Source organism: Crocodylus siamensis, chromosome 12 (genome assembly GCF_052110815.1).
Source record: "Crocodylus siamensis isolate JL-2025a chromosome 12, ASM5211081v1, whole genome shotgun sequence".
NCBI classification, from domain to species: Eukaryota; Metazoa; Chordata; order Crocodylia; family Crocodylidae; genus Crocodylus; species Crocodylus siamensis.
The window spans coordinates 44,362,330-44,376,005 of record NC_143406.1 but is presented as its reverse complement, the minus strand read 5'-3'; the positions used below and the strand labels follow the sequence as shown (position 1 = coordinate 44,376,005).

Sequence of the window (13,676 nt, the reverse complement as noted above, 5' to 3'; positions counted from 1 at the left end):
GTGGTTTTGCAAAACTATAGAAACAGCAGTGTGCGAGGGCACGAGCTGGCCTCTGACGGATGCCTCGGAGCAGGGGGCGTTGACACAGGAATATTTTTTAGATAAACAGGAAGAAATTAGTTTGGAGAAGGCTGAAAAGTGCTTTTGACAGGGATAACGTGGGGCTTCGCCAGCAAGGATTTTCAGATCCCAGTGAAAGGGGACAGGGTGTCCTAGCCTAGGGTCTGATCCTGCATCCTTTCATCAGGCTATTGCCTTACCGGGGGCTTCAGCCGGACCATCTGCCAGATGGGGCCTGCGCGAATGATTAGCGCTCTGCAGTGGCAACCACAGCACGTAACCTTGACTGCGTGAACCTGGAGAAAAGCGGAGACGGTTGTGTCGTGCTGGAGGATAGAGTCCATCCATTGCAGCGGCAAGCAGAGGCGTGCTGGATTCTCTTCAAGTGGGCTCCACTTCACACCCAGGAAGATTAAAAGCACATTAGCGAGGCACGCCGGCAGAGCAGGAGCACTGGGAGGGAGGGGGTGGAGGAGGCGGTGAGGGCTAAGTTCAAGGAGCTGCCTAGGACAGGTAGGAAAGCAATTGCCTAAGCGCAAATGCAAGGGCAGATGAGGCATCTGCAACCGCTCCAAGCAGCCCGTCGCCATCTCCTGCGCTGAAGCAGGCAGTCGGGTACCGCAGCCCTGCTGCAAAATGGAGGACGGGGAATGCAAGGGGCGGCGAGTGCCTGCCTGAAAGGTGGTTTCTGTACGTGCATCTTTGTGGGCAAGGGTGAACAGGCCCATGCAAGGGGAAGGAGAAAGGGATGGCAAGAGCCACTGCTGGGGTCCTTGCCTAAGGTGATCTGCCCTGCTACCCCTCTGCCTAGGTGGACCTTGCCTGGCTTTCATCCTCGGTATTTTCAGTGCAGCGGTAGCTTGGGATGATTGGCAACTCGGAACATACGACTGGAAAGGAGCTCCAGGCCCCGGCTGTTGCAGGCACCACGTTGGACCGAAGCCAGTCCAGCTCCATCTCGGCATGGACCCTTGGCCCGGCTGCGCCTGCCGGAGGTTGTTCCAGGATCTCCCTTTTCTGGAGGTCAGGAATCATCTAACGTCCCACCAGACTGTATTCTCTGATGGTATACGAGCTGCTGGTTTTGTGCCTGCACGGTCCTTGTACCCTCGGATATATTTATAGGCAGCAATTGCATCTCTCCCTCGCAGCCTTATTATTTTGTTTTCCACCACGCTTTATAAGCCCAGGTTGCCTCGTTCAATTGGCGCTCCATTCCCTGATCCTCCTAGCCGTCCTCTCCTGCACCTGTTCCAGCTTGAATTCATCTTCCTCGAGCATGAGTCACCCGCAATAACACCCAGCAGTCCAGATGCCTCCTGCGATGCCATGGATGCTTCCATGTCTCCTGGAAATACGTCCCCTGATGTGTCCTAGGATCATGTTCCCCTTTTTCCCTAGCTACATCGTGCTGGCAGCTCTCAGCCAGCCACATACGCCCGGGTCTGTCTTCTCCGTCATTTCCAACTGGCAAGGTTGTAGCTTGTGGCAGCAATTCTTGTGCAGCCCCAAGTACATGACCCTCCCTTTGTACTCCTGAATTCCCCCCACTTTCTATCACTGGGTCCTTGGGGTCATCCAGTGCATCCTGCCTGATATCCTGGTCCTCCTCAGTACGGACAATGCCTCCTAACTTCACTTTCCTCTAGCATACTCCTACTTTTTAGGTGCCGAGATCCTATTAATCTTTTAATATTATTGAATATTAATATATTGAATATCAGACGTGAATATTAATAGGTTCATATTAATGTTAATATCTTGAATATCAGATGTGACTAGCACTATGCGAATATTAATGGATTCATATTAATGAAGCCCCAAAGCAATCTTTGAATGGCTCAGCTAGGAACCTCCCCCCCCACCAAACAACCCCTTTTTTTAATCTTCGTGTAAGCCAGTTCCTTATCCACCTTGCAGATCTCAGACGAAGATTCATTTCTCCATATCAATTTCTGGTGGCACCACAGTCTGTCAAGCGTTTTCCAAACAGAAAAAGCAGCAAGATCCACATCCCCATGCCTTTGCGCAATGTAATGCCTATAAAATAAGATGACCTAGGCGATGTAGTGTCCTCATCTGCAGCTGTGGCATAAGCCGAACTGTACTGAGCCATGAATCGTGATCATGATAATAACTCTTCTGTATGGCTCTGCTTCCCAGCAGATCTGGAGTCCTTTACACAAGAGGTTGGGAGCACTTGGGGAAGCCGAGGCATTGTCACCTGCTGAAGATCAGTGAGCAGGCTAGTGACCATGCCAGGGACAGCCCCTGGATCGCCGGAGCCCCAGCCCAGGGAAGTCTGTCTGTAAGTCCATACTGCGGGAAGGGGAAACTTCAGTGTGTTGCCCCCATTGACATCAGTGCTAGGAACAGAAGTACCACTGACCCTTCAGAGCAGACCTTGGTGTCTGTCATTGGGCCCTGACTTTCTCGGATCGCCTCGGTTCGCCATGTCCACCAGTGATGCTGCAGAGTCCTGAGCTCCTCTGAACACTTTAAGCTTGGCCCTTGCAGCCAAACCCACTGCCTTCCTCTAAGCGCATCCCCTCACTAAGCACATCCTCTCCGCCGGGGCCCATTTGCCTTGGGGACATCCACCATGCTTTTCTGTTCCCACGGAGGTCATGGTTGTGATGGACATGTTTGACCTGGGCCTAAACCCTGAGTAGGACCCAAAAGGATCATTCGCATCTTGCTCAAAGTCCCTCTGAGAAGCCGCAACCAATTGCAAACTCTTTCCAAAGCGGGGCTCTCGCCTGGTGACGGTTCTTCGGGGATTGTGCCTGCTTTTGTCGGAGAGGAGGAAAGTTGTTGCTAAAGTCCTTGGCCACTCTCTTTCCATTGTGTGCTTTATAGCTGGGGCAAGGGCCGACAAGTCGGTCTACAAAAATCTCCTTGTATCTCTTTCTCTCTTTTATTCCCCACCCTCCAAGCAAATTTAATTAAAAGTCATTCAGATTCCTTTGAAAGAAAATGTCATCCGTCAACACAATTACATTTTAACTAACCAAAGCTGTTACAGTGCCTATATATATTGGAATCAGGCTGTCGTTATTAGTTCTAAGTAAGTAATTTATTCCCATTATTGTGTTCAAATTACAGGATATTACCCCCTGGGGAAATAATCCTGTTATTTGAAATGTAAAAAAGAATTTGCATGGACAACAATGGATTCCTAAATGAATCTAACAACACACATGATATCCAAGTGTAGCCTCGCTCTCCCGGGGTGGGAAAATACTAAGCTTCTTTTTCACTGTTTTTCCCCCTTTCCCAACAGAGGGAAATAAAAGGCATCAACTACATCTCTTGTAGGTGTTTATGGGGGAAATTTTAAATAAACAGGCTGGGATGGGATCCCCGGAGGGGATCATGGGAAATTTTTTTTTTAAATTTATTTTTCCCCCTTGATCTTTTCCACAAAGACTTGCAAGAGAAATAACCATTATAGCAGGGAGGGATGGGGAATTCAAACTCTTCCGAACCCTTTAGATCAAGATGCATCTGTCAGGTTTCAGCAGAGGCCTGCAATACTTTCGTTCCCGGGTAAAGGGCGGTAATGGTTTCTTTGCTGAAATGTTGTTCACTTGATCAAGATCTCCTTCAGAGAAGCCAAATAACAGCTTGTCTCTGAGACACCCAAACACAAGCAACTAATTTGGACCACCAAAAAAAAAAAAAGGAGGGGGGGGGAGAGAAAAATCAGATACACTTGTAGCCTGATTACAACAGCCAGCTATGTGTGCAAAATCACAATGCGGCTCTATAATTAAACCTCTCCTTCCCCCTCCTGCCGAGGTTTTTCCTCTAACAGGCACGGTACAAAAACAGTTGTTATGACATCAAATTCCAGCTCGCTACAAGAGGGGACTGTGTGTCTGTCACTGCTCTCCTCGTCTTGAAAGAAATAATAATTAAAAGACAAATGCTGGTGTCTGAAGAGCTTTGCCAAGCCGGAAGCAGGCTCCTGGCACCGTAATCCTGCTCTCCCCGCCGTGCTAATCGCGCCCCCCACTCCGAGCCTAGGCTGTGGAGGCGCGTGGTCTGCAAGGGTTGATGAGAGATGTTGGACGGGATGAGACCTGAGGTCCTCCTAGTCCGGTGTTGGAGATGCTGGCTGGAGAGGACCTGCGCGGCTACAGGTCTGTGGTCCTTTCCCTTGTCCGGGCACGTCTCTGAGCAGTCTCACTGGGTGGTATCCAGCGGCTCCTTGGATGCCTTCGAGGAGCAGCGGGCGCTGGCGGATCTGCTCCACATCCTCCCTTGGCCCCCTGGTTTTTAGCCTGCACCCTGCACGCCTGTTCCTGGCTTGGCAAGGAATGGCCTCTGCACCTGGTGGCTTCCTCCCCGGTCCGCGGAGGGGGCTTGTCGATCCTGATGGGACTGCACCCGCTAGCTCTGCACAGCAGACAGGCCTGTCTCCTACAGGAGCCCGGGGGGGGGAGGTGATAAACCCCAGCTTATCTGCCCCCTGAATGGAAAGCACCTCCCAGCCGCCTCCGAACCAGAGACCGGCTTTTGCAGAGTGAGGTTTCAGTGCGTCCCTTCCAATACTTACAACAACTGCTGTCCCCCCCATGTTGCGAGCACCTTCCCCCTTTGCCCTGAGCGTGCTGGATGGGCAAAGCAGAGGACTCGGGTCCAGTTTTCTTTTAAAACCCCTCTATGCAGAGAGCCAAGATACTTACAGCTGGGCTAGGGGCTCGGGGCATGAGCCTGTTTGCTTGAACGACACGAGGCGACGGCTTTTCCATTCATAATGAGGACAGGAATTTAAAAAACTAAATAAGGGAACAAGCGTTGCAATGAATTGGATGGGGACTTTGGCTCCGACTTTGTTCTTCGTAGGAAAATGTATATGCCCGAGATAAAAGGAGGGCGAGGGGGAAGGAGGAGGGATCCAGGCACTAGGACTCCTCTGTAGCTATCAGACTGTTCTCTCAGAGTTTGCGCGTGGATCTTGAGAGCACGCGGAAGAGGGTTGCGGAGATGAAAACGGAGAGGGAGTTGTTTCAAAGAATTAGCCATGGGAAATGCTTTTTTCTGGTTCTTCTCCAGCATAAAAGGACATGCTGGAAAATAATAAAAGGCTAAAAGAGGAGGGGGGTGGGGAACAGAGCGACCTTCCAAGACAATGAAATGGGTTTGTAACTTCTTTCTTTTCCTTCTCCAGCCTTTTAAGGCAGAATGCTTTGGAGAGCCGGCATGGATAGCTGCAAGAGGAACTTCAGTGTATGTGGTTGTGAGAGAGAGAATATCCTTGAACAATCAGAAGAGCTCGAGGTTTAGCAGGTCCTGGTAGCAGCCAAGGGATTTCTCTAGCTCCCTGGCTCTGACTCTCACCCTTTTCATGTGGTCCTCTCCTTCCATCCAGAGCCCTAGATCGATAGGTGACTAGCGCGAATTGCCCAGCACCGTGCACCAAGATGGGCATCTCCACATCCTCTTAAGCCATGCCATTAAGGCAATGGCTTTATTTAATAACTGCTCTTACGGTATAACCAGCATCACTGCCTCCTTTGTCCGGAGACTGACAAAGCAAATACTTTTGCTGAAGTGAAAAAAAGACCATTCACCAGGGCTAACAAATGAGCTGGGCCTTGCAAGAAAAGGGGTGGTGGGGGAAGAAAGCATTGTCAAAGGAAAGTGATGCTGGAACGGCGGAGAATAGAGCCTGAAGGAGGTGGATGGCGTGTCTTGGTTGTTTATACAACCTCGGTGACAATTAGCATCGTTGAGCAGGCCAAGGCTCCCGGCGCGGCTCCGAGATGGAAAGAAGAGGAAGCGTGGAAGTGAAAAGCAGTCCTCAGCGTGAAGTGGGGCTGGGTGAGAGGCTTTCCTCACTGCGCATGTGGGAGCGTGTTGGCCCCTTGCACGGTGCTTCCCAAGCATAGATGTGCCAGGTGGATTCGATGGCCTCTGTTGGAATATGGTTGCCTGTGTACGCATGTCCAGATGGGCAAGTTCATAGATTTCATAGACATCAGGGCTGGAAGGGACCTCGGGAGATCATCGAGTCCAGCCCCCTGCCCAAAGGGCAGGAAGTCAGCTGGGGTCACAGGATCCCAGCAAGATAAGCATCCAATTTACTCTTGAAGGTGTTCAATGTAGGTGCTTGAACCACCTCCGCTGGCAGACTGGTCCAGACCCTGGGGGCTCGGACAGTAAAGAAATTCTTCCTTATGTCCGGCCTGACCCAGGTCCCTGGTGTCACCTCTCCATTGCCAGGGGGGGACGAGAGGATCTTGGGGCTCCTCACAAGGGCCGAATCTTTCGGATTATGCTGGACAGTCGTGGACATGCTGACTGGGTGTTCACGCTCGGCGCACCCCCAAAATGCCAGGATTGGGCCCTGTTGGAGGGAGTCCACGGCATACAGTATTTTATAGTAGGGGGCCTCTGGATGTGTGTTCAGTAGAGGCTGGTACGCAGCTCTGTAAACCACGCAGTAGGGGACTACCGGCTCCTTTCGCCTCCTCCCATACCCATTACCCAGCTCTGAAGACCACACATCCCAGACTGTCCCCAGCCTCACACGGTGAGGGGCAGGATGGCCCCCATGACGGGAGCTGACCGGGGGGATGTTTGGCAGGCAGCGAAAGCAGAGCAGATCTGTTTTGAAACCACACACTCAGAAGGGAGCGATCAGCGGAGGAACAGGAAAAGGATCTCTATAAAATTTGAGGCGCAGGACGTTAGTGTTTAAGGGACATTCTTGGACGGGGGCAGACCCTAAATCCTGGCTGAGCGCACAGGGATGGCAATCCATCGCAGGGCAGGCAAGAAAAAAGAAACCCTTGCAAAGCATCCAACTCCTGCATTCAATTACCGAACCACGCCACCCCGCCACCCACCCGACACACCGGGCTGGGGAGCTCTTAATGGCTGTGCCTGTTTCCAGCCTGGTCAACTATGGCCCAGCTGGCATGGCCAATGCTCCTCACATGGTTTCCATGCCTGGGCAGCACGCTTGCTGTGACCAGCAGCACCGGTTTCCTTGAAGGCAGAGTTTTCTGTGCAGTCCCTTGTTCCTTTCCTTCGGCAGCTTCAAAATTAGACCCCCCCCTCCCATTTGCGATTCCCACTCGTTGGGCCTAACGAGGCTGGGATCTGCAAGGGAGGAGATAGAATGGCACACGCTGGACACCCAAATGGAGAAATCCGAGTTGACGTGCAGAGTAGCCGCAACTAGCACATGATTTATTGATTACACCTTGCTCTGACAGCCCCACCACTAGCACAAGTGTGTGTGTGTGTGTGTGTCTACGTGCATGCATGCAGGCTTTTAAATCCACAAAGCGGAGAATGGGGAAAAAAATCATGACCCTTTCGAGCAAAGCACGAGAGGTTTTGTTGTCGTGGCAATGACTTACCTGTTCAGAGCTGGAGGGACTTGAGAATAACGCTTTGTGCTTCTCTGGGTCTTTCACACGGAGATTTTAAAGATTTGCAAATCTGCTTTCATCTCGGTAATCCCCCCCCCGTGCCTCGCGGGAAGGAGGCAGCATTCTGCCTCTTTTTAAGATGGGGAAACTGAGGCACGATGCACTGTTTTTGGAAGCATGTACCAGAAAGAGCAGCGCGGGTCACCCGTGTTGCAATCCCAGTGCATCTGCCTGTTTGATCTCCCCACCCAAGGGAACGTGCCTTGGTGCCCAAGGGTATATGCCTTAGTAAAGGCCATGCAGAGGCTTAGTGGCAGAGCTGAGGCCAATAGGGAGACGTCTGGACTCGCTGTTTCCTGCTCTAACCAGTGAACACCAGTGCCATGACTGCACATCAGTCCTTCCCTGAGCAGGGCTTATATCGTTTTGGTGCTGCAAATCCAGATGTAACAGCTGCTCTGCCCAGGCTCAGAACAGTAGCTCTTCAAGCCCTGGTTGGGACAGCGTCTTTGCAGTGCTGCAATACCTGGATCGGGACTCTCGGCCCTCCTGGGTCCCTCTGTGCCCCAAAGGGGTTGAAACTTGTGAAAAACATTTAGTCTGCACCAAAGAGCTGATCAAGTCGGGTCCTTCAGCTCACCTACTCCCCAAGCCATATAGGAGCAATTCCCAGGGTTTTCTGTATTAACCCTTTCTCTTGGGCTTTAGTCCCCCACTTCTACATGGTTGCCTGATCTGAAGGCCTTGACATTGCAGGGCGGGAAAGGGGTGCAGGCAAGAGCCTGGGATCTGAAGGTGTTTGTGGTTAAAGGGACAAAAACGCAAATGCCTCAAACTTGCTCATCAGGCTTCTGAGATTTTTCAGGTAAACAGGCCTGTATTTACTTTCACAAGCCTTCCTCGGAGCTGTTTATTTGGAGCACAGCTATCTTTAATTTGGCGTAAAAAATGTGCAGGCTGGAATTTAACCTTGGGCAGGAACTCTGTGCGTGTATGTGTGTGTGTGTGGAGGCGCGCATTTTTTTAGGAAGTTGTCTTTGTCAGGGTGATATTGCAAATCTGGATTTTCCAGTTCCTAGAGGCTTCTGCTTGTTTAAATTAGTAGCAGATAGAGGAGGTGAATTGAAAGAAGGGCAGAGCAAAGACACGGACTCCTGCAGCTAACCTCAAAACTTCTTTCTGGGTGTCTCCTGCTGAGTAAATACTGTAAGATCTCCCAGGCGCAGCTCTTAATATCTCCTGTAACATGCCCTGCTCACCCACCTCTTCGTCAGAACGGCAAGAGCAGTTGTGAATATTTTTCCATTTTAAAATTGGTTTTGTATGCATATTAAAATACCTGCAGCTGTTGTGAGCCGGGGTAGAAAGAAAAATCTTTGAAAGCCAGCTAGATATATAAAATCTTTATATAGCGCTCACTCTGTCTCGCATACACATCCAAGAATATATTCTTGACTTAACTGACAGGCAGTTCAGGAGAAGAAAAATCCAATTCACTGCGGTGACATAAAACTCTTGTCATTCAGTGGCAAGAATTCCCATTTGACTGGACATATAATTGTTTTAAACTTTCATATTCAAGGCTATAATAACCTAGAGTTCTACTGGGACCGAGAATTTGGGTAGGGGTGGGTTGCTTTTTTTTAAAAAAACATTTCTGTGCTAAATGGAAGTGGATTTTATTCCTGCTGAAAGGTGTCATTGCATTTTCCTAGCATAAGACCAGATTTAAGAACGGGAGGCGATGTCGGCATCCCAAGACTTCGAGCAGTAATTACAGTTTGGGAATTTAGTTGCATGATATTTTTCTTTACGTCTTGGGATGCCGGGGGATGTTGTTTGTTGAATTTCTGATCTGGGATGAAAATCTCATTTGTTGAAAAATAAAAACTGCCTGGCCATAGCCAGGGAAAGAAACTTATTCTTGTCCTTCTCGAGAGAGAATAGCACTGTGTACAGAGCACTATATTGTTTCAGAAGATGATGTCAGTCTGAGCTGAGTCCAAATGTTTAACAGGAATTGCATGCTCTAACTTTAGCAACTTATCTTCAAAAGCGTCGGATCTGACATCCACAGAATAGATCAGGAAAGACAGATGGATCTGTCTGGGCAAGGGTTTTTACACTGGATCTCCAGTGTTTCCGTAATTAGTATTATACCATTTTTTCCCCCAAGTGCTACTGCTCCGGCATACAGCTGAATGACAGAAAGCTGATCTCTGATTTCTTGGGCAGGGATTATGGCTTCTGCAGCTTTCGGTAAAAAACCCCCAGCAGTAGCTGCCCACGTAAGTGCATTTAATTCTCTTCCCTTATGTAAACACGGGGATCCGTAAAGGAGATCTTGACTGGTGAGCTCAGACTTGACCTTTTTTTCACCAGTGAGGAAAGTGCATGGCAGAAAATCCCCCCTTGGTGCTGATCAACTGGTGAGTTCTCCAGACCCCCGAGGCAACGACTGAGGGTCCCTTGCATATTGAGTCATATTTAAAATAAACCTGGGATTCTTACCTAGATCATCTGTTAAAATGTTAATCTGTTTCAATCCTATTCCTGTAAAACTTCTCCGGTAGTCGGTGAGCGCAGGCACATTGCAGGAAAAGCCCAACTGGGGAATATTTTTTCGAAGCACACTGTTATTTTTTCGTGTCGATCATCAAATCTGATTTACAGCCAGCTTTGTCGGTGCCACTAGTGATGTGGGGGGAAGAAACTGGGACTGCTAGAGCTGAGCCCTAACCCAGCATTTTGATGAGAGAGTGGATTTTTGTGTTTGGCTCTCAAGAGCAGGTATGCATCTCTGAATCCAGCCAGCAGCTTTTCATAAACCGGACCTTGAGCTGACACTGGTGCTGCAGCCTGCCCTGGATAAGGTGGCTTTACCAAGGCACCCTTGTACCTTGAACTCAGAATTAAGAGTCTTAGAGGGAATTTTAGCTATAACCCCTGCCTCTCTCAGCTGATCCCTTCCCCTTTGCCTTATTGATCTGTTTTGGCCAGAGATGCTCAATAAAAAGGCACCTAATCTCGCTGCTCGATGTGGTTCCCACTCCAGCAATAGCAGGGTTGTTGTTTGTTTTTTTTTGCCTTTTTTTTTAAAAAAAAGTCTTTGAAAAATGTTCCTCATGCTTTTAATTGCCTTTGAATGCATGTGTGGGTTTTTTTTTTCTAGCCTGCACTCTCTGTTTGTGCTCATCATCAGCTTTTCCTTTTAATATACACAGTGTTCATCCTGGCAGAACTCAGTGGGGCCAAGGGGCCGAGGTGCTGGATTTAATCAGCCGGTATTTATAGAGAAAACGCGCCTTTTGTCATTAATCTTATTCCAGCAGGAATTCTCCCCCCCCCCAGTGAAAACACATGAGCTTGGCAGATTTCCACCGTGACTCGTGTAAAGACCCAAACCTGGCATTCCTCACGCCCCGAAACGTTGCTGTAAATTCTTCCCCCGCTGTCAACAGGCTGTTGAGCAGGTTCGTTGTAAGTTAGGGAGCAGATGCTAATCAGCATGAATGTGTGTGTGTTGGGGCATAGGGGTGTGGGGCCTGACCTGGGCTGAAGTATTTGGCCTTTACCCTCCTTTTGGGGCGGGGGATGCTACGGCCAGGATTTCTGTAGGCAATCAGCAGTAGGGACACGTCTCCCCCACTGCATGCCTTCACCATCCCCTTTTTTCCTTCAACTCATGCAGCTCTGCAAATCTGCAATTGCTTTCCCCTTACAGGGGCCATGGTTTAGTTGAAAGAGGCTCTAGGTTTTAACTCCAGATTGAGGTCACATAGTGGTGGGGGGGGATATAGCCAGCTTCTCCCCCCCCGCTCCCCATGGCTACAAGGTGAGACGCATCCTGACCTGGCATCTGCCCTTGCTGGAAGCTGCACCTCTCCCACTTCCAGCAGCGGGCACAGCTAGGGTGGCCCAGGACTGTGTGTTTTCCTCCTCTGCCGTTGTTTCTAAATTCAACTGTTACTGTAGCGGAGCTAAAAAGAGGATCTCCCAGCCGTCCTCTCTAGGATGGGGCCCAGGTAGCCAGAGCCTGGGTCCCACTTTGTGCGCTGAGCGCAGTCTGTAGCGTGGCGCCTGCTTTTCTATATAAAGTCCCTGACTCTACACTTTAAATATACCCCGGCAGTTCCAAACCTGAAAACCTGTAGTAAGCACGTTAAAAATGCACAGTGAAATGCACGCACAGCACCCAGCACTTCTGGAAATGTGGCTGTAGTGCCCTTTTTTTTTTTTTAAACAGAAAGGCTTATTGCAAAAAAAAAAAAAAAAGGGAGAAAACAAATAATCCTACAGCAGATGCCCGGGGGCTGCAGATACAGCATGTTCTATTCCAAGCCAAAAAAAAAAGAGAGTAAATCTCAAAGTCCCAGTAAGAGTGATGGGGAAGGGGGGACAGCAGCGGGGGGCAGACGGGAAAGACAGGGGACTTGTTCTGCCATTACCCACCAGGTCATGGGGTTAGCATCATCCACCAGCTCTACCCCAGAAGCCAGGTCCTGGGAGGGGCAATGGGAAGGTTTCGCCAGGGGGCTGATACTTTACATTGCAGGCTTCCCCAAAATGAATGACCCCCACCCAAAGGCCACTGCCCCAGCCTGGATGCCACGCGCGCACCTGCCAGCCCCCTGACCCGGGACAGACAAGTGCCACCCCAGCAGGACTTTCTACTTGTGAGCAGTAGTCCTGCATCCCCGGAGCCGAGTGTGCGCGCTCTTAGCCCACCTGCCTTGCTTGGCAAAGCGATGGGGGGGCTGGGGGAAGGCACTTGAGTCCTGCTAGCACCCACAGCCCCAGGAGGGGGACAGGTGTAGGGTGATGCGAGGTGGGGGGGGTGCAGGGACATCCCAGGAATTGGGGGGCTGCAGGAATTGCCCCCCGGTGCTGGGCCTGGGGAGAAGTGGCAGGGGTTGTTATTTGTGCAACTCCTGCAGGCATCTTTGCTCCCGGGCTCAGACCTGCCACATATCCTGTGATCCCCTGCCAGGGTCCTGGGCTAGACCCCCATCTGAGGGGGAGGAGGTGGCGTGGGAGTCCTCTAGCCTAGACAGGGTGCACGGGGGGCAGCAGAAGGGCATCCTGTGCTTTCCCTGGCTGGCTGCACCAATCCTGGCTGCGAGTGTTTGCTGTTCCCAACATCCGGGACCCCGGCTCAGCTCAGGGTTGTTCCTAGGGGCTCGGGACCACCGAGTGCTTCCACCAATTGGTCGCGTGGGGTACAACTGGGGGAGGGGGTACTCCTATTCCAGGGCTCACCAAACTGCCCCTCTCTGCCGAGCATCTCCACGGGGGAGAGACCGCAGCCAGCCTTCTGGGACAGGAGGCAAAGCAACAGTCATCCTTCACCTTTCCGGGGGGACCATCCTGATGCAGGGGCCCAGTCTCAAGGAGGCCGATTCTGGGCAAAGAAAGCCTGAAACCATCACCCTGCCACTCAGGTTCAAATCCTCCACCTCTTAGCAGGAAAACAAGGGGGGAAAGGCTTTGATCTGCCAGATGAAAGCTTTATTTAAAGGGAAAAAAGCAGCAGCAGCAGCTGAGTGGGGTAGTTACAGCCCTTTCATACACTGGAAGGGGCGAGGGGCTGCGGTGGCTACTTTCAAAGACCCCTTCTGTTTATTAATCGGTAGAACCATGGGAGGGGGGAACCTGGAATAAATAGGGTTATTTTTTTATATATATTTTTAACTATTCCCAAAGAAAAGAGGAAGAAAAGTTTCTGGAGAGCCAGCCCGGCCTGGCAACCCTCTTCCAGGCAGCCAGGAGAGCTAGAGGGACCCAAGCCTTTCCCAAGGAACAAGCCCCTATTGTGCAGCAGCATGTGAGAGGGGACACGCCAGACCTGCACTGAAACACGGGACGCGCAAGCTTCCCCCCACCTCTAGCTGGAGTACAAAGCACAGCCTCAAACCCGAGCCTGCTCCCACCATTTGTGTTTACCCCTGGGAGAAAAAGTGGTTTTCTTTGCTAGGAATTTCCCCCCTTTTTTTAAAAAAAAAAAAGAAGTGGGGGTGGTGATTGAAGCAGCTCAGTACCGTGGCTCAGGATCTGGAGCGAGGAAAGGAAGACAAAAGAGATGCCTCTGAAGGCGAGCGGCTCGGGCTTTTTATGGGCGAGCGGTGACAAGGCGGCTTCAAGGTTGGAGCGTCCTTTGATAAGGCGAAGTATTTTGGCAACCCAGCTGGGAATAATGGTGTGTTTATGATACAGTGCATCTCAAAGCGG

General features: G+C 50.6%; 1 long non-coding RNA gene across 1 annotated transcript in view; it reads left to right on the top strand.

Annotated features, from left to right (window-relative positions):
• LOC149855043 (uncharacterized) overlaps nt 1-10,407 on the top strand; it is a 60,832-nt gene extending 50,425 nt beyond the window's left edge. Inside the window, exon 5 of the long non-coding RNA XR_016438759.1 lies at nt 5,237-10,407. This is a non-coding gene — a long non-coding RNA (uncharacterized LOC149855043). The remainder of the gene's footprint in view (nt 1-5,236) is intronic.
• Nucleotides 10,408-13,676: the final 3,269 nt, after the last annotated feature.